This window comes from Acipenser ruthenus, chromosome 10, assembly GCF_902713425.1.
Source record: "Acipenser ruthenus chromosome 10, fAciRut3.2 maternal haplotype, whole genome shotgun sequence".
Lineage (NCBI taxonomy): Eukaryota > Metazoa > Chordata > Actinopteri > Acipenseriformes > Acipenseridae > Acipenser > Acipenser ruthenus.
In genome coordinates, this window is record NC_081198.1 from 33,725,068 (window position 1) to 33,744,646 (window position 19,579).

A 19,579-nucleotide genomic window follows, 5' to 3' on the forward strand; every position below is an offset into this window, starting at 1 on the left:
CTAGCCTACAGATGCCTTGATCAGACTGCACCCAGCTACCTCCAGACCCTCATCTCTCCCTACACCCCCACTCGACCTCTCCGCTCCGCCTGCACTAGAAGACTGGCTCTACCTCCGCTACGCTCCCCTGCCTCCCGAGCCTGCTCCTTCTCCACCCTTGCTCCGCAGTGGTGGAACGACCTTCCTACAGATGTCAGGACTGCCCAGTCCCTGACCACATTCCGGCGCCTCCTTAAGACTCACCTCTTCAAACAGCACCTGTAGAACTCCTCTGTTGTATCCTGGGACACTATCACCCTTCATTTAAATATGATTTATTTTGCTCTTATCTGCCCCCTATTTTACTGCATTTAATCCTGTACCTCAGAATATTGTAATCTGCCAAGTGTTTAATCTGTAGTATTTTGTACTTAATCATATCCTGATGTAACTATCACTATTTAATCATATCCTGATGTAACTTTCACTATTATCTGCTGTATTATTGAGTTGTGGTTTGTCACACTTGAAAAAATTATTGTATTTCTTGTTCTTATTGTATGACTTGTATTGTAACACTTGAATGTATTTGCTTGCGATTGTAAGTCGCCCTGGATAAGGGCGTCTGCTAAGAAATAAATAATAATAATAATAATAAAAAGTGTTTTATATTTCATTCACACTGGCACTAGTTTATTAACTAATCTGGAGAAATTGTTTTATATTGACAGGATAATTTAACACATGGCAAGTGCTGCGCCCTATAAATACTAAGTATTAAAATTTTTAATGTTAAAAACTAAAAGTTAATATACTTAAAATAGCTAAAACTTCCATGCATTCTTTATTATTATGTCAGTTTGGTTGCATTTGTTATACTAGTGTTAGATATATAAAGTTGCATTATAATGGAGCACTGTGCCTTTAAGAAATGAATAATTTGGATATAGAGAGGGTGAAAGGTCGGAGATGGGACGTGTAGAAAAAGAGTACGCAAGTGTTAACAGGAACTAAAACAAAAAGAGAAAGAAAGGAAAATATAGCTAAAATGAAAAAGCTTAACCATCCCTGAAAGTGACACTGCTCCATAGAAAGCTCTGGGTGAGTAGAAAACAGTATGCTGTTTGGATGTAAACAAAAAATTATACGCCTTGCTTTATTAAAAAGCTAACTCGAACCAAGGAAGATTAAAGTTGCAACAAAGAGAAGAAAACAGACTTGTGAGTGTTTCTTTTAAGGGTGCAACACGAGCATCTGGGCATCTATTTAAAGCTCACCCTATTTCAATGTAAAAGAATGATAACCTTTTCTGGAAAGCTGACATTTTGAAATGGCAGTAGGGCCATTTAGATGACAGCTCAAAGCCAAGAACAATGTGATTTCAGTATTCAGAATGTATAAATGTAGTTCAAGTCAGTGGAGTTGTCAAATGAGATTGAATTTCTCTGGGTACATAAAATATATTATTTGGATTTATAATCCTTAATATCATTACACGAGTAGTTTAAAAAAATGCTTCTGCTTAAAACTTGCTCTAAAATATAACAATTATTAATAATAAATACACCTTGGTCCGTATTGAGCAATAGGTACTAAGGCGAAGGCACATTTTCTAAAGGGATGTGAACAGGCTGGCTGTAGGGGTGACGTCAGGCCAGAAATAATCACACATACAAGCAGTAGTGGCAAGTGAAACTGAGATGCTGCGGTGCTCAGTGTGTTTAATTGAAACAAATAAAAGATTTAAACAAAAACAGCACACGGCGCTTGAGGCCAAAATAAATAGACAAACAAAACGGATTAACACTAAATAAACAGTGGACGAACAGACAAACAAACACAGTGAGTCAGAACAAACACACAAGTATCGTGCTGGTCTTTCCAGCACGAAATAGCAATTGTATGCTTTACTTTACTTTTTCTCTTTCTCCACACCCGTTCTCCACTCACTGAACACACAACCCCGAGTGAGTGCTACGTGTCTCTATATATACTGTTGTGCCGGGATTCAATTACTAATTAATTATTCACTTGAATCCCAGCATGTGAACTAAATGTGTGCAACCCGATGCTCACATAAATATTTTAAATGCACGTGAAGTGCAATCCCCTTGCCTAAATACAATTATACATTTTAAACACTCGTGCTGATTACCCGCATTATATCCCATGTACCAACTACAATACAGCAACATTAACACACCATACGCAACATATAACACACAAATACACACAGAGGCAGGGCACATTGCCACAAGAGAATATAGCAATTTTAACAGTAAGTCTTAGCAATTGCTCAGAACAACAATGTACCTGCTGTTGACTGCAACTACATCGTTTTCTATATAAGCTCAACCCCCATGAAAGAAGAGTGAACCTCAAAGACAGGGGAATAGGAGTTTCAATATGCAATGTAAACAGAAGGGTCTTGGTTATGGCCCCAAGGTGAACCTGTCTGGCTGTATACACACTGTATATGTGAAGAAGCGTTATTCAGAGATTAGATTTCCCATGACTACAGAGATATAAATCTCCCAACACAATAAACTGCAGGGTGAAACACTATACTGTATATATTATATTATTTCAGCAACTGGTGATAATAGAGGCAATGAGGGCCCGAATGCCTGGGCGATTCTGGGCCCAGATTAGATTCTCGGTTGATCTCTAACTGACGTTGGCTATAAATTACCCCAAGCCAGCATAATGGTGTTTTATAATTGCATATCTTGTATGGAGGGGATATTTTAAAGGCTTATTGTTCTTGGTTAGAGGCGGGCGGGAGGAGGACTATCTGTTTGTCAGAGTTGTCAGAGTTTCTGAAATTCATATCAGCGTCAAGGCTTGCAAAGCAATGCAAGATTAATTCTGATTTTTTTTTATGATGCCCCCCACCCCCCCCATGCTATCTTTATATAAACATCCTCCGTACAAGTTTTTCCAGTAAAAGGGTTATTGTTGTGGTTCCAGAATGAACTATTTTGTCAGAAGTGCTGGCTATCAGGGTAATCAAGTCAGGATTTTAAAATAAAGGCTTCATCTGTTTTCTTCGAGAGGATCTGACTTGAACTCAGTATTACAGCTGACTCACAGTAAGGCAAGCTAGAGCTGCAGGTTGGCCCCTCTAGGTACAACCTTGTTTCAGATACAGTGTAACTCATTTACTTCACTGCCCCAATACACTTTGAGAGCTTGCCTCTTAGTCCTAATTCTGACCAGACCTCTTCGCCCATACCCCCCCCCCCCCCCCCCCGTTCCCCAATTCAAACTACATTTATGATACACTCACTCCAATTCACAACATAAAACAAGACTGTTTTTCAAAGTCTATTTTATTTGATACAATAACATTTGGAATTTCTTAAATTCAAGAAATATTGTTTAAGAAGCCAACAGAACAGTTAAGAACATTTTCAAGAATATCAATTCCTCAGCTCAACCACATTAAGGGGTCCGGAAGCCACAGACCAGAAACCCCAAGTAAAACTCACAAGTCAGCTATAATGGGACGCCCTACCTACTCCCTCCGTCCTTCACTCCTAACTTCTAGCTCCATCCCTGATAACATATTGCCCAGTCAGCAGCTCTTAACAGCAACAATGTTGTTGCAGTACTATAATGTGCAGTTTAACAGTTAGCTTCCAAACTGTGACATGAAAGAGAGAGTTCCACAGTTACATAATGATTGTGACACTAAAATGATCTCAGTGAAAATGGGACATTTGCCAAAGCAGACTGCCTGTCCTGGGAACAGATTACTGTGAACCTTTCTTAAATCCAGTCAATTCAATTACTGACAATTACATTCATGACACATAGCTGCACAGGCCTGTGGCTTACTGCACGAAGCAAGAATTCAAAAGTATCATTCATCTCTGAATGCAGTGATGCAGAAAAACATCCTCAGCATCCTAATCTACGTGGTTTATCTGCAACCTCAGCTATCACATAGAACCATATATCACAGAATGGGCACAGTATAGAGACTTGAAATTCAATATTTTCCTTGGCCCTGTACCTATACTCTAGGGAACAGCAATCTTACTGTATCCACTTTCTAAATGGACTACAGTATGTATGCGCTCAACCAACATTCTTAGGCTCTGGGCTGTAATACAATCTCTGTTACAAGGTTATTACAGAAAACTCTGATATATCAGCACTGGGGATCGTGCAACTCCCAAATAGACATCTTGGTACTGGGGATTTTATCGAGCACATTTAGAATAAACAATTCCCTGTGAATCTTAGAGTCAGCAAACTTAAAACAGGGAATCAGTAAAGGGGATCTTCTAGCCAGTAAATGCAATATAAACAGAACATGGGGGAGTTCAGTGTGAGCTTGCATAATTTTCATGAAGTGAACAGACTTTGAGGGGAAAAATGGAAAAGGTTGTTTTTACTTTTCAGAGAATCTGGTTATTCAATTTCTGTATTTTTTTTTATTTATAATATTGTATTACCACCATTAATGCTCTACAGTTCTGAATTCATTTCAGATACATTTATGATATAAGTATTATCACTGGTTCTTATCATAGCCCATTCCTCCATTTTGACCTTCGAGAACAGCACTAATAATGAATATTTGTGGTAGACATAAAAATTCAGAAGTAAATATCAAATATATAAACACGTTCTCTAAATATTATTGTAATATTAGCATGGGAATGCGCTGCAAGAGATATAAAGAGATTGAGAAAGAGGGATTGCGGTTTCCAGCACAGGTGTCCAGGTTTTATTTACAATAGTTTGAGGGTGTTGTAGTAGCTATCACTAAGGTACCATCAATGGCATTGCCTAGTGTGGGAGTAATAGTTACTACTTCACTTGTATTTTCATTACATTTATCATATAATGTGATAATATAATTCATTATTATATAAATACTGACCTACAGCTTTAAAAAACTGAGAATAAAGGGCTTTGACTATGCCGTATCAGGGTCACTGTGCCGTTCAGTCCCATTGCATTGTTATTGCTGGGGGCTGAGCAATAGGTCTGCTGAGATTTCTTCTGGGATTTCCTGAAGCAAATTAGTAAAAACTGAGGTCAGATTACACTTATTGCAGGCATTATAGAAAACATTGTCAACTTTTGGGGTTTTTAATGTTACAGAATCATTCATTATAAGATACCACTAGGAAGTACTAGAAATCTTGGAACATAGGAGACTGTGTGGTCCAGTGGTTAAAGGAAAGGGCTTGTAACCAGGAGGTCCCCGGTTCAAATTCCACCTCAGCCACTGACTCATTGTGTGACTCTGAGCAAGTTGCCTTGCTCCTCCGAGTACGCTCCCATGTTCTCCTTGAATTTATCAAGATGAGCATCAAGGATATGGACTTTGAGGGACATCCTACAGCCCATTGTGCCGTAGTTCTTCACCAGAGTCTCAACCAGCTCCACATAGTTTTCGGCCTTGTGATTGCCCAGGAAGCCCCGAACCACTGTGACAAAGCTGTTCCAAGCCACTTTCTCCTTATTAGTGAGCTTCTTGGGGAATTCATTGCACTGCAGGATCTTCTTTATCTGTGGTCCGACGAAGACACCGGCTTTGACCTTTTCCTCAGACAGCTTAGGGAAGAAGTCTTGAAGGTACTTGAAGGCTGCCGACTCCTTATCTAGAGCTCTGACAAATTGTTTCATAAGGCCCAATTAAATGTGCAGTGGTGGCATCAGCATCTTCCGGGGGTCCCAGCCGTACTCATCATACTTCAAGGCGTCCAGCAAGGTCTTGATGCTGTTGTAATCCTCTTTGAGGTGCACCGAGTGAGCCAGGGGAAGAGACGGGTACTTGTTACCATTATGGAGCAGCACGGCTTTGAGGCTCCTGGGTGAGCTGTCAATGAAGGACAGTATAACGAGAACATGATGGGAGACTACATTTGGGGGCTGATTCGTGAAAGTGATTTACAGTATAATCGTAAATCTTGAAAAACTACTCACTTCTAAATCTTTTGTAGTCATTTTTGTATTACTTTAGTATAAATACATGTTAATTTGGATTCATATGTGTTTTTTTTCTGACTTTATGTGAACGAAAAGACACAGATTCGCCCGTTTTCTCATTGGAAATAGGTAAATTTCAAAATATCACTCCTGGTCACAAAAGCAAAGTTTGTGGGGAATAATAGCCATTTTCTATACTTTTGAGGCATAAGCAATTAGGAAATAACACTTACTACCCAGGAACAAAAATTGTGTTACATAGTGTAATATACGTGATATAGACTTAACCTGAACTGTGTAGATCAATGAGTCATGAACTCGGATTCAGCACAGAAAACTATGTAATGAGATACAAGGGGAACTGAATACAGAGAATAACAAAATCAGTGCCAGAAATATTCAAATCTATCAAAACAAATTGCTGAGAAGGAAGAGGATACAGTGTCTTATTTTCAGTTGTTTTGCCAGCTGACCTTTGAAGAACAACAGTCTCACGCTGGGTTGCATATTACATCACTGTGGGAAGATGGAGAAGAGTTTCTTCTGAAGGGAAGTGACTCAACCCACTCCCAAGGACCAAACTGCAGAGGGCCATGGTGTGATGTCACTGTTCTTCACGTCAAGTGGTTACTCAGCATGCGCTCTGGGGGGCCAGGCCCAGCCAGTCATTCCAGTATTAGGTAATGAAAATAAACAATGAGAGACCAGAATAAAAGGGTTTAAGTACTGTAGTCATTGAAGTCCGTAGTTTGGGAAACAGCTGTGGTTTAGTTAAAACCTGCTTACACAATCCCTTAGCTTTCTGTAACCATGGAGAATTGACACTATAATTCAGCAGTTCCCTTTATACTGTATATTTACAGACACTGTAACATGGTTTATTATCATTTTGTGTGCTCAGCTATACTTACCGATGCTTTATATTTTCAATCAGCTTTAATGAAATCATGTAGCAAGGTGTATCGTTGTGAAACATGGTATGTTAGCAGGACACATCTTGCTGAATTTTTCCAATGTTATAAAATCCTCTTGTAACCTGAAAGATTTTATTCCCTTTTTAACTATTAATAATTGAGATCTAAAGACTCTTAGGAAACATTAGTAACTAATAATAACTAATATGAAAACAATATACATTATAATGAGCAGTAACACAAAGGTTTGACTACAAGATATTTGGGCGAAAAAAATAACATTTTAAGTTTAGAGGCTGCAGGCTAGCTTAATCTGGTCAGAGGCTTCTAAGAATAAAATTATTTCAATCATTTAAACACATATTCTTGTCCAGCAATGCATTCCATTCTATAGTCAAATCTGCGGTTGTTGAAACACATTTGTATATGTGTTATATAACTAACTAACTTAAAATAATCAAACTTTTCAGAAGTAATTTAGATTGGTTTAACTTGGAATGGTTTTCTTCGGAAAGCAATCCATCCAGGGGAACTCCTTTGTTTGTGGTGAAGGGAAATGCATTGAAATTGATTTCAGGGCAGGTCTGCACATTGTGTCAGACTGCACTAAAACACAAGCAAGAGAATTTTCCAACTACCATTAAGGCTTACATATTCAAACTGATGTAACACTTGGAATCCAAGCCATACATGTGCAAGTGTGTGTGTGGGTTAGAATTTCCATGTCCTGTCACAGGGTCCAGCTAATTAAAGTTTCCTTTCAAAGTGAAGTAATTAAATTATGATACTTAACAGGGAAAAAAAAGTTTATTCTTAAAATTCTTTGAATATTTCTACAGTTTTCAGTAGCTGAGCCCATACAGTAGCTGTCAATTTTCATTGTACAGTAGGAATAGATTGGTCTTGTCCAGTGTTGAAACAACGCACGTCATGACCCACTTATGATCTGCATTGGGTTTTCTGGTAGGGGTTTGCTGCAAAGATTTCTATCCTAGGAGCAGTGTGGATGGATATGCTGGTCAATCTAGCCACTGCATTGAGGAATGTTATGTTTGCATTGAGCAAGGAGATTGAAGAGCAAGTCTTCTCACAAGTCACTGTGGTGCCCTAATAAAAACAATGTATTAGGAACGACAAATGACTGGGGCATTCATTGCCCATTGAACCCCAACCAAACCCATTGTTCTTTGTGTTGTTAAATAGATAATTATTTTCAAAAATATTTAAATGTATATTTTTTTTAATAAGCAAGGGGTTCCATAAGTGCAGTGGTTTTCCAAATGGGATTCAATGCAGAATGGCTAGGTGGGATATTTCTCCGTGATTTTGAAAACATCGAAACAGATATCCAGTTGAAATCTTTGCTGAAGTTCAAGACTCTCGCCAGTAGAATTTTGTTATACTTTGTGTTGCTGGTGATTCAGTATACTGATAGTCCATTCGAGGTTCAAAAACTTCCTCAGTAGATGCAAATCCAACAGGGTATTTTTGTAACTTTCTGGAACTTCATTCTGTAAGTCTTGCAGAAAACTGATGTTAAGCCACATGTATATGATTTTGAACAATAAGCAAGAAGTCACCTGCAAATAGCAATAATTTGAAACATTAAATAAATGGAGTCACATAAAAAAATACTGAATGAAGAGGTCTATAAACATCGCTTGGTATGACCTTTAGTTATAGTAGAAAGTTGTGGGAGGTTATATCACAAAATGGGATCTTCACAACTGAAGTCTTGTGAGCATATGAAACAGCTTTCGAACTTGTTGCCATCCAAAAAAAAGTTAGTTTTTGGTCAATTTGTGCAGCTTTTTAGCGTGAGAAGGTGATTTACCCACCCTTTTTAGCCATACCATAATGTCACATTCCACGACAATGGAGAGATAATTTTGCATTTCTACACTGCACTGTTGGCTGTAGACTTTAATCTAACTGCTCAGACTTTGATTTCCTCATTCCTAAAGGTCACGTAACATGGTCACTTTTGGAGTTAAGAAATCAAACACGGAATCACAGGATGCAGTGACTTTAGCTGACATATAGTTACTTAAATGAAAATGAAACTATTGCAGGACCAGAACTCCCAAGCACAATATCACAAATGTATGTACAATACTAAAATAAACTATTTTTACAGGGTAGGGAAAATTAAAAAGGCATTCAAAGCTATTTATTCTTATAAATATTTTGAACATAAGATTTTACAGACATGGGTCAGAAAAAGGTAATTCTGAAGTCTTTCAGACATGCTATCAGTAAATGTTATGACAGCACACAAAAAAACTGAATCAGAATGCTTCTCCACAAATGAAAGCTATTATCTCAGATCACCCAAATGAATTCACTGCAGTCCAACGGCTGACTTTCCATGTCATGTCATTACTTAAAAAAATATCAATTTTGCTCCAAAAAATGTTTTTCCATTGAGTTGAAATGAAAAATATTAGAGGTTTCTCAGTTCACCACACTGACATTTGTAGAATGCCAAAATAGACTTAAGACCAACTTAAATAAGAAACCATAATTTTACACACATAACATGCACATGTGTGTAAAGCACATCCATGTATTTTCATTTTCTTTTTACACACTGTTCTCTTGTGCAATGTATACCATGCAAATACTTTTCTTGAAATAAGTATTTATAATGTACCAAAAAGTGAAACGAATGACATTATATATTAAAATGTATTGTTTTTTTGCATGTATGTATTTTTTTGTGCATATTATAACATGTTCCCTTATGGCACTGTTTCAGCACATTGGAGACTCATTTCTATGGAAACGAGCAAAGTAAAAATCATATAACATTTTATATTAAAGTCATCAAAGAAAGTTTTAGTGTCAGTTTACGACACCACCTGGGGTAAGGCAGTAAAAAAGTGCTCAGAGAGAAAGGAAAATTCGCTTCCAAACAGCTTTTAAATCACTCAGTGCTGAAGTACATTGCCATTGATTGGTACTCAATTGTATAGATGAGGGAAAGGCTACTTTTCTTACTATGAAATTAACACATTTTTAACAGGCTTGTTTCAGTTTCAATACCTGCTGAAAAGCACACAGGGAATTACCTGTTTAACCCTAAGTATATGCACACCCCTCATAAGTACATATATCATGTGTATCTTTTAGGAGATCTATAAAGCAAATAGAAGTGCATGTCAGGGAGATTTATGGAATTATTCCATATTAGTTATAACCACTTAACATGTAGGGACTTTTTTTTTTGTAACAGAAAAAAGAATCACAGAATGCATACAAAAAAAACAGTATTACGTCCACTATATTCGATGGTAGTAAATTTAAGTTGCCCAAACTGGGGTTTTTATAGTTTTCGTGCAAAGTTCTAAAGGAAGAGCAAATGTTGACCGAGTCTGGCCCCCATCCCACTGGATGTTCCCTCCAATTTCACTTCGTGTTCCCCCTTGAGTGTTTGGCAAGGATTGTCTCAGAACAACACGTACAGGACAAAGACAAGTCTTAAAATTATTAGGTGTTTATTTATTTGAGAAAAATGCAGTACATTTTTTAAGCTTTAGCCAGCTGTTTAACCACAGCACAGGCTAGCCAAAAAAACATATGGCAAAAAACGTTTTAATTCAGATTTGAAAACCGGCAAACCTATAGCAGTGTTTCCAAGGTGGAAATGTTGATGTCTCATACTCTCTTTTGTGTTACTTAGGCTTATCAAGTGTTCTCTCCAAGCAGATTGCAAAGGCTAATTAATTGTGTTCCGCATGAGTTGGTAATACATTAGTGTCAGAATTATTTTTTAATAACAGAGACACCGGGTCCAGCCATCTTTCAACATCAATAATTCAAGTGTTCTTTCTTTTCGACTGATGAAAGTGCACAAGCACAACAGCAAGACCACTATTCCAAGAATCAGATTCCCCTACAGTTTCACAACAGGGGAAGAAGCTCTAGCTCCAGGCTGATTTATTCTCTCTCTCTGTTATCACTTGAGTCATTGAATCCTACAGGAGTTCCTTAAATAAAAAAAGAAGATCCAGCTGCAACAAAACAAGAGACCCACCACCACACAACCTTAGAAATATCAGCAAAAAGCAGTCACTCTTTTAGGCTGCTTTCTAGAGCCCTCGGAATTTAATAATATATATATGCAATAACATTTTCGAAAAAGGTAACTGAACCATGTTGTGGGTCACTGCAGTATATCTGCATTTTAAATTCATAGTATCTGTGGCATCATTTGGAATTTGAACAGGTACAACAGTGCCCCTGTGACCAGCAACTTTTATGCATCAAAGTTTCACTGTTTTTTATCTTAAATAAATAAAAAATACAAAAAAAAAAGAAAACTTACACAACATCAACCCCTAAAGTAAAAGAACTATCACCAACAATTAAAATCTTTAACTTTTCTCAAAAATTCTATTACAACTACAACCCATCTGGCATTGGGGGGGCGGGGGGGCGGGGGCGGTGCAAGGGACGCAACTGCACCTGGGCCCAGCCCTGAGTCAATTTCTTTTTTTTTCTGAGCCCACTTTAATGACTAGATGGAAAAAAATATACTGATGCACAAATGAAACGCAACACTCAGGTCTAATAGATTTAATCAAATATTTTAAACATAGATATCAAACAAAATCACAGAAAATGTGAACAAAAATACAGATCAAAGAATCATGCTAAAGTTTTTCAGTCTTTGATCTGTATTTTTGTTCACATTTTCTGTGATTTTGACATACTGTCAAAACAAAAACATTACAAAGTTAGTATCGGGTATGACCTCCCTGAGCATTAACACAATCCTGGCAGTGTTGATGCATAGACCTGATCAGCCTCTGGATAGACTGCTGTGGGATGTTCCGCCACTCTTCCTGTGCAGCTGCAGTCAGCTGGTGAAGGTTGGCTGGTCATGGTTGTCTCCTGTGGATGGCACTGGCGATTTGGTCCCACAGATATTCTATTGGACTCAGGTCAGGAGAAAAAGCTGGCTACAGCAAGACCTCGACATTGTTTTCTTGAAGTCGTGCAATTGTAATCCTAGCACTGTGTGGTCTTGCATTATGTTGGAGCAGAACATCTCATTCTCCGGGCAACTTCTCTCACAGACAGGCCGCCTTCAATCATGCCGATAGCAACCAGGCAATCTTCATTACTCAAGCGGGGCATGGTTGTATCTTTCGCTGTTCTTGTGTTAATTAAAATCATGTATTTTCAAATGGCTGTTTATACAGATTCTTAATCAACTCATTTTGGCAATTTAACTCAAATCAAATACCAAACACTGAGCACCTGGCGTTTTTATGAAATCACATGACTTGAGCTCAGTATTTTGTTATCCCAAGGAAGAATACTACTCAAATAATCAACAAACCTATTGCTCACTATTTAAAATGTCAATAATAAATAACTATTTAAAATGTAAATATGTATATGCCCAATGAGCTATTGATGTAAAACCTAGACTGTTGCGTTTTCACTGTGGATCAGTATATATAAATAAACTGCAGCAAAGTAGTATTGGTGAACTGTCAATCAAAACACAAATTCGAAAATCATAGCTGTCAGTGTCTGTCTGGAGGCGGGACAAAGAACAAGTGCTCTTGCAATAGGTCAGTGTTACAGTCATGTGATTACTCTACTTGGGAGATGTGATACTAACTAACGAATGGTACAAATTCAGTATTTAAAAAAATGACATGCTTGTTGGATATTAATTTGTTAAGTGTGTTCATAGAATGTTGTTTTCACTTATGAGTTGTAACGAATGCATTTGTACTGCCAAGTTTTGAGATTTTTTTATAGAAACGTTTTCATACTAACTTTTGTACTTGATAACATTCATGTAAAAATCCAATTGATGATCTTAGGTGTCTCTTTGTATTAGTGCTGCACTATTGAGATGTACCTGGGTAGGGTTACAATCTCCAAATCTCCCAAAAACAACAGACTCCCAACAACAATATGTTATCAAGGTTTCTTTCAACTATAAGTCTCGGTACAGCGAATAAGGTATTCAAGATTTTAAGTGCGTGACAGGTATTTCTATTCGAGAGATTGGACAATAATTGCGGAAAAATATTAACATGCACAGATAACATCCTTAGTAGCATCATAGATACACCTGTTGGAGATCACTTTTCACTATCAAATCACAGTTTAGAAGATCTTACAATTACCACATTAAAAGGGAATTTATCAAGGACAGTAAAACCTCAGGACTTAAACTATCAACCAATCTAATGGATTATATGTAACCAAGATTTCTACCCCACTGTCCAAATGTTATTCTCTTACAGCTCTAACAAACTGTTAGTCTCTCCAGTATTGCACCTTATATTACTGGTACTTCACTAAGGTTGCCATATTTACAATAGCATGGTAAGTATATAAAGACAAATACACATATCTTGTGTGCGAAAAAAGGATAGATTCTTTAATAAGGGGCCGGGCTAGTAATTATAAAAATAGCAATTTGCACTGCAATATAAAAATGAACTATAGATGACTCCTACAGACTTGTCAGCTGCTCAATGGCTGTTTATAGTTATGGGTAAATGTTTATTCGTTAGTAAACCAAGCAGAGGGGTTTACACAATTAAAGGTACTAGCCTTATTATTCATAATTCAATTTAGTTACCACAGAAACAAGTGTTTAACTTAATGTTTATGTATCAGTATGCATTCAGTAATCTGTGTACATGTGTGTGATTTTAATGAAGTGGCTTAATATTCTAATTACCCATCTAGATGCACATCATAGAAAGAAAAACAACGACAGTATATGTAGTAATCTGCTGTGCACATCCATTTGCTATGTAGAACCGTGTGTGCAGTATTAGAAGATACATGTTTTAAACCTTTTGAACAACTGGAGCCATTTAAACTTTTGGGTAAAAATCTTGTAAAGGCCTCCACACCCCACACGCAATGCGATTTTTCATTAGGCGACAAAATACTTTCACAGCGACATGACCAGAAGTGACACACAGGCGTTGCGACAGGTTTGAAAACTGCCAGATCTATACAACTATAAAAATTACTATTGACAAAACTATGATCAAGGCTGGTACATATTCATCAACATAATGTGGAAATTATGAATGTCTTCTTCAATATATGGCAATAACTCATACAAACCAGGCTTATCCAGTTCCTTCAAAATGGACTCCCATGTATTGTCTTTCAAATCTGTATCTTTATAATTGCGATGCCCTTTGTCATAAAGCTCTGAGAATTTTTCAACAACAAGTATTATTGTTTCCTCCGTCATTCTGCAGAGTCCTTTAACCTGCTGGACCACATGCATTGAAGCTGTTCTCTGAGTGGTTAATTCCCTAGTTGTTGCACGACAAATCGAAAAAAAATAGGATTTAACCCTATTTATTTTGCATTGCCCTAGTGTTACTGTGGTGTTGCCTGTGGTGTGGAAGATACTTATCAAAAGTATAGGTTCTATTCATTTTGTTGCATTGCTGCACAGTTTCACTGGTCGCATCGCTTCCTATGTGTAGAAGCCTTTAGACAGTAATATAATTCTATAAACATTCTATAGCCTGCATTCTTCTATTCATAAAACACTTTCTTGAGATCATGCTTTAAGTTGAAGAGCTGGGAAATATTGTATTGAGAAAGATTAGTTCTGTTCTAAAATGAAGACAATAAACTACTTCCTGAAGATGATATCTTTGCTGACAACTCAGAATTCCCAAAGAGAATATTCAAAACTAAAAAAACAAAGCACTTTTAAGCCTGAAAAATATCAGAGGCAGAAAGTAATGTCGAGGAAGGCAAGATTGTTTTATTAATGAGAAAAAGTGTAGCAGCATATGAAGTGCCTGAAGTTTGGGGGTTTGTGAGACTTTGCATGTAAAAATAGGCTTTCTGATCTAATCCCGAGACAGAATGACTGATTTTCTGGGTGTTCTATGTAGAATTATATTATAGTTCTTTGAGTGTTCTTTCTTGAAACCTTGATTTGTTTAAAAATTGATCAATTCAATTCCAGGACTAAAGTATCCTTTTACAAGGCTTTTACAGGACATTTTTGCTGATTCAGTATAGAATATCCTGTTATATCTATTGCATTTAAATTGCTTTGTTTAGCTCTTAAAATTGGATAGTTTAGCCAGTGCAAGTAACTTGATTGGCCAAGTCAACACGGCAACCTGGACATTTAATTGATTGTTTAATTACTTAATTGCGAGCACCTGCTGTCTATAAAATAAGAAGGGTCTTTCTAAGGTGCTGGAGTTCATTAGCGTCAGTGCTATGCTTATACAAGTTGCACCAAGACAATTATAACATATTGGAGTGGCAGGAGAGCTGTCGCTATCCATTATCTGATTAAGGCTACTACTCCGCTCACATGTGTACAGGAGGATGATGGGAAATGTAGTTCTGAAGGGCTTCTGAAGAGGACATGTGAAGCCATCTTAAATAGTTGCAGCAACACATGGGAACAGGTATCACAAAAAAAAAAGTTTATTTGCACTGTAAGTTATATATATATATATATATATATATATATATATATATATATATATATATATATATATATATATATATATATATTAGGGCTGCTCTGATTAACAGATTAATCGGGTCGATTAATCAACTAAATCGTTTTTTTTGTTTGTTTTTTGGCTGGGCATTTTGAACTCCATTTCCCAACATCCCCTGCTGAGAAAGAATGCGCGCGAGAAGGCTTCCCACGTCAGTTTGTATCTGGTTCGTTGCTGTTACACACACTTCTTACATTTCCTACAACATCCAGAACAATCCTCAATGTCTGCTGCCAGCTTGGAAAAATATGTCTGCATTTACTACAATCAAAGCAGACTTTATTCATTTTAGAACTGTGTTGGTGGAAAAGGGAGTTTTTATGTTTAATTTCATTTCATTTCAACAGAGTTGACTGTGCGGTGCAGCATTTATTTTTCACGATTCCTTCATCTGGCCTGGCATGGTTTCAGGTGAGTAAATGTCTTTAACTAATGTCACAAGCTGCGACTATAACGTTTTGTTTTATTGATGTTAGTACTGTTAATATTACATTACTGTTCAAGTTGTTTATATATACCGATTTTTACTAGTTTACATTGTGGAACATGGATAGGAGAGTTGTTTTAACCGATGTTTACCCGTTTCATGTTCCTGAAAGTGTTTTTTTGGTTTGTTTTTTGTTTTTTTAATGCCGAAAACACGGAAGCCCTAAATATAATGTAAAAAATAAATAAAAAAAAGGTTGTTCATAAGGAGCCATAAGTGTTATATATGGTGTGTTTGCATCAAAGGCAAAAAAAAAAATCCATTCTCAATTCTTGTGCATTATATTTTACTATATTTACTGAAATAAAAACACTTTTTAAAACAACCAAATTCCCATTGGGCTTATGTTACTTTAGATTATATTGTTATTTTTTTATGTATTAATATGCAGGACAGCCACTATGAGATCGTTACCTTTATTAAAAATATGCAGGGATGAATCTACCAATTAATCTAATGATTAAATAGCTAATGCCCAAAAATTAACCGATCAAAAATGTTAATCAAGTGACAGCCCTAAAAATATATATATATAAAGAACACATATTGTGTATACATTAATTATACATAAATTAATTGTTTTGTACTTTAATGTAAATAATGAGATTTTTGTTACCCATCTTAAATGTATCCTAAATGCTGTAGTTCTATGGGACTCTTTACATAATTAGTCATCTTAACCTCAATATTTGCTTTTAAAATCATTAAGAAAAGCAATATGTAAAGTAATATTTTTTCAGATTGATGGGAAACGTAGTTCTGAAGGGCTCAAAATGACTGCATTGGTGGTTCTAGTGTTAATTAATACAAATATGTAGGCTACATGATATCCAATAATAATTGTGATGACCCTCTTTAATAGAAACTTTTTGTCTTCAATAGTATGGAAGAGGCTGATTCTCTAACACCTGGCAACGGAGAAAATGGTTTGGTGGCATGCTCGGTGTGAAAGACAGAGGGCAGAAACCTATCCTAAGGCTTGTGTACAAACGTGCTCGAAGGAATTTGATACCCTTGATCGTCCATCATGTGCGCCCAGGCAGTAACAGCTTCAGCGATGAATGACGGGCTTGTAGATCCCACATCTGGGTGCCATACACAACATTTAGGGCGTGGGGAGGCTACAAAGCACAGGTATGGAGACTAAGAGACTAAACTCCATTTGGCCCAGGAGATGATGACACCCTTGTTTTTTTCACAGCTTGCTCTACTTCTTTCCACTTAGGTACACAGTCCTCCATTTGGTATTCTGGTGGATTGATAGATGGGCTGTCTGAAGGAATCGAAATAGGCTCCTGCTTTGTTGAATCTGTGTGTGTTTCCTCAAAATATCTCCAGCTCAACCTTAGATGTTTTTAGTGTACCATTTTTCTCACTGGTGAATAACTTCTTTAAATACACAATATTCTTGTTTAATATGCTGGTACATACATGCATCAACATATGAAATGAACAGAATCGGTAAGAGAAAAGCAATAGGCAAGTGTATGTTAATAAAATATAATAATAAAGTAACAGACAAACTAACTTTAATAAACTAACTGTCAAACTAAATTAACACAGCACCCCTACACACATTAAAAAATGCAGCAGCAGCTCTAGATTAATTAATATGAATGCCTGTACAGGAGCAATATTCAGGACATGCAAAGAATTATTTAACAGAATGGTGAAGAAACTCACCAGAATGGAAAACACCAAATTGCTCGCCTACTTGTGTCTGATTCAGATTTTTTTCAGGTGCTCTAACAATTTTCAACTTTTTGTAGCAAGAGAATCAGCGCGTGTTCCGGCATTTGTTTACATGCAATTTTGTAGCGATGACGTGCAAAACGAGGCAATGACATGACGGCGGTTCTGGAAAGCTTGAATAAACCAATCAGTGTGCCTCAAGACACTCTCTCGTGATGACACGTTACATTTGAAAAGATTGAATAAACCATTTGAATTTAAGTTTAATGATGATGTGTTATCAGGTTACAAAACAGTACTGTATCAGTTGTGAATGAATCGCTATCGGTGCCAAGAAAGTGTTATTTTTGGCAGAGCATTTACAATGGGAAAAATATTTTTCTTAATAAAAATAAGCAGACCTGCTCATAGAAGCATCTGGTTTACTGTAAAGCAACTTCCAGATATTTGCAATAAGACTCCAAGCGCTTTCAATACAGACAAGAAGTTAATTTAAAATATCAATGCGCCAGATAAATGCAATATTGACTGAGGTGTATCTCATTATTTGGTCTCAAGTAAAGGTAAGTTGTGATCAATTAAAAATCTACCCACAAGAATATTTGTATGAGTAATGGGTTCTCTGCACACACCTACTTTCAGTCTAGTGTGATGACAATTTGAGTTTTTACCTTTTCTTATTTTTACATTTTTGTATCTAACCACTAGTATGGTCTTGTGTTTTATTTTGGTGCAGTCTTGTATGTACTTTTATGCTACAAAACTTTAAATAATACATCAAAACATCAAAGAAGATTCTTAAATCACATGAATATGGCCCTTTATTTCAGAATTCACTAGAAAGAAACAAAGATAAAATTTGAATAGTAGGCAACTTGAACTGCCAATATATCAATAACATGTTTTATAATCATCATTTTTTTATTGCTGTAGAGATATACAGTAATACATTACAATGAATACTGAAAGAATACTAGTTACTAAGTATACATTTTGAACTCTAAATCTCATGGCTCTTGACACTCATGTTAAACTGCAGTTAAAGCCTCTACAGGTTTAACCACACTCAGCAGTGGGTTAGTAGGGAGTTGTAACACACACTACCTAAATATAAATTTACAAGGCCACACTACATCTCCAGTAAATATCTCAGGCACCAGTCAACCCGTTAAAGAAACTTTGCTTGATTTGGGAACACTTTATAAATAGAACTTTAATTATTTCAACTTTTAGTTATTTATTTATTTCCCAGGAGGTATGAATTATATTTCATCCATAATTGAAATTACTCAGTCTAATAAAAAAAGTAGTTCTCAACCAACTGCACCAAAGTTCACCCATTTCCTTTCATTGATGGGTAATTGGAAGACACACCTCTATGAATTACCTATAGGCTCAGCCAGAGGAGAGAGACAGAGGAGTGTCTACATGCAGATTACTATTCTTAGCAAAACAGAAACAGGTTTTATTCCTAATGTGGATTTTGAAAGGGTAAAAAAAACATCTCCTAGTACCTGTAAGCAATTACTGTTGTGATCTGCAGTGTTATTTCAGTTGTGATATTTTGTTTCAGTTTCTATTCCATTTTCAGTTTCAGTTTTGCTATAAATGTTACAACCAATTTCTATTTTAGTTTTCATTTCATTAATATCAGTTTCAGTCTAAAAGGTTTCACTTTGTCAATCATCTGTGTTTCTGTTGCTCTTATCTCTGACCACACAAACATACACTATAGACACATATGTAACACTGCACTTTATCAGAAATAGTTGTTTGTTTATTTTGAAATGGCTTGTTGTTTAATTTATATAATTTGTGTGTTTGGTAAATTTAAAGTAGTTTCTCACAGCCATTCCTCCCCCTTCCCTAACAAGCGTATCTAATTAACGAGATTCACCTGTTGATCAATCGTGGGGCGGGTTTAAAAGTCAGATTTGTATATGCAGCTAGCAGTGCTACATAGATAGTGATGCTGCTGCTGTCTGTTTTATTTTAAGGGTATGGCACTGAATCACTGCCAG

The 19,579-nt window shown here is 36.5% G+C and overlaps 1 long non-coding RNA gene across 1 annotated transcript; it reads left to right on the top strand.

The window, feature by feature from the left end:
- The first annotated feature begins 995 nt into the window (after positions 1–995).
- Positions 996–17,139, top strand: LOC117401695 (uncharacterized). The gene is made up of 3 exons (XR_004544362.3): positions 996–1,080; positions 15,727–15,790; positions 16,749–17,139. It is a non-coding gene; the product is annotated as an uncharacterized LOC117401695 (long non-coding RNA).
- Positions 17,140–19,579: the final 2,440 nt, after the last annotated feature.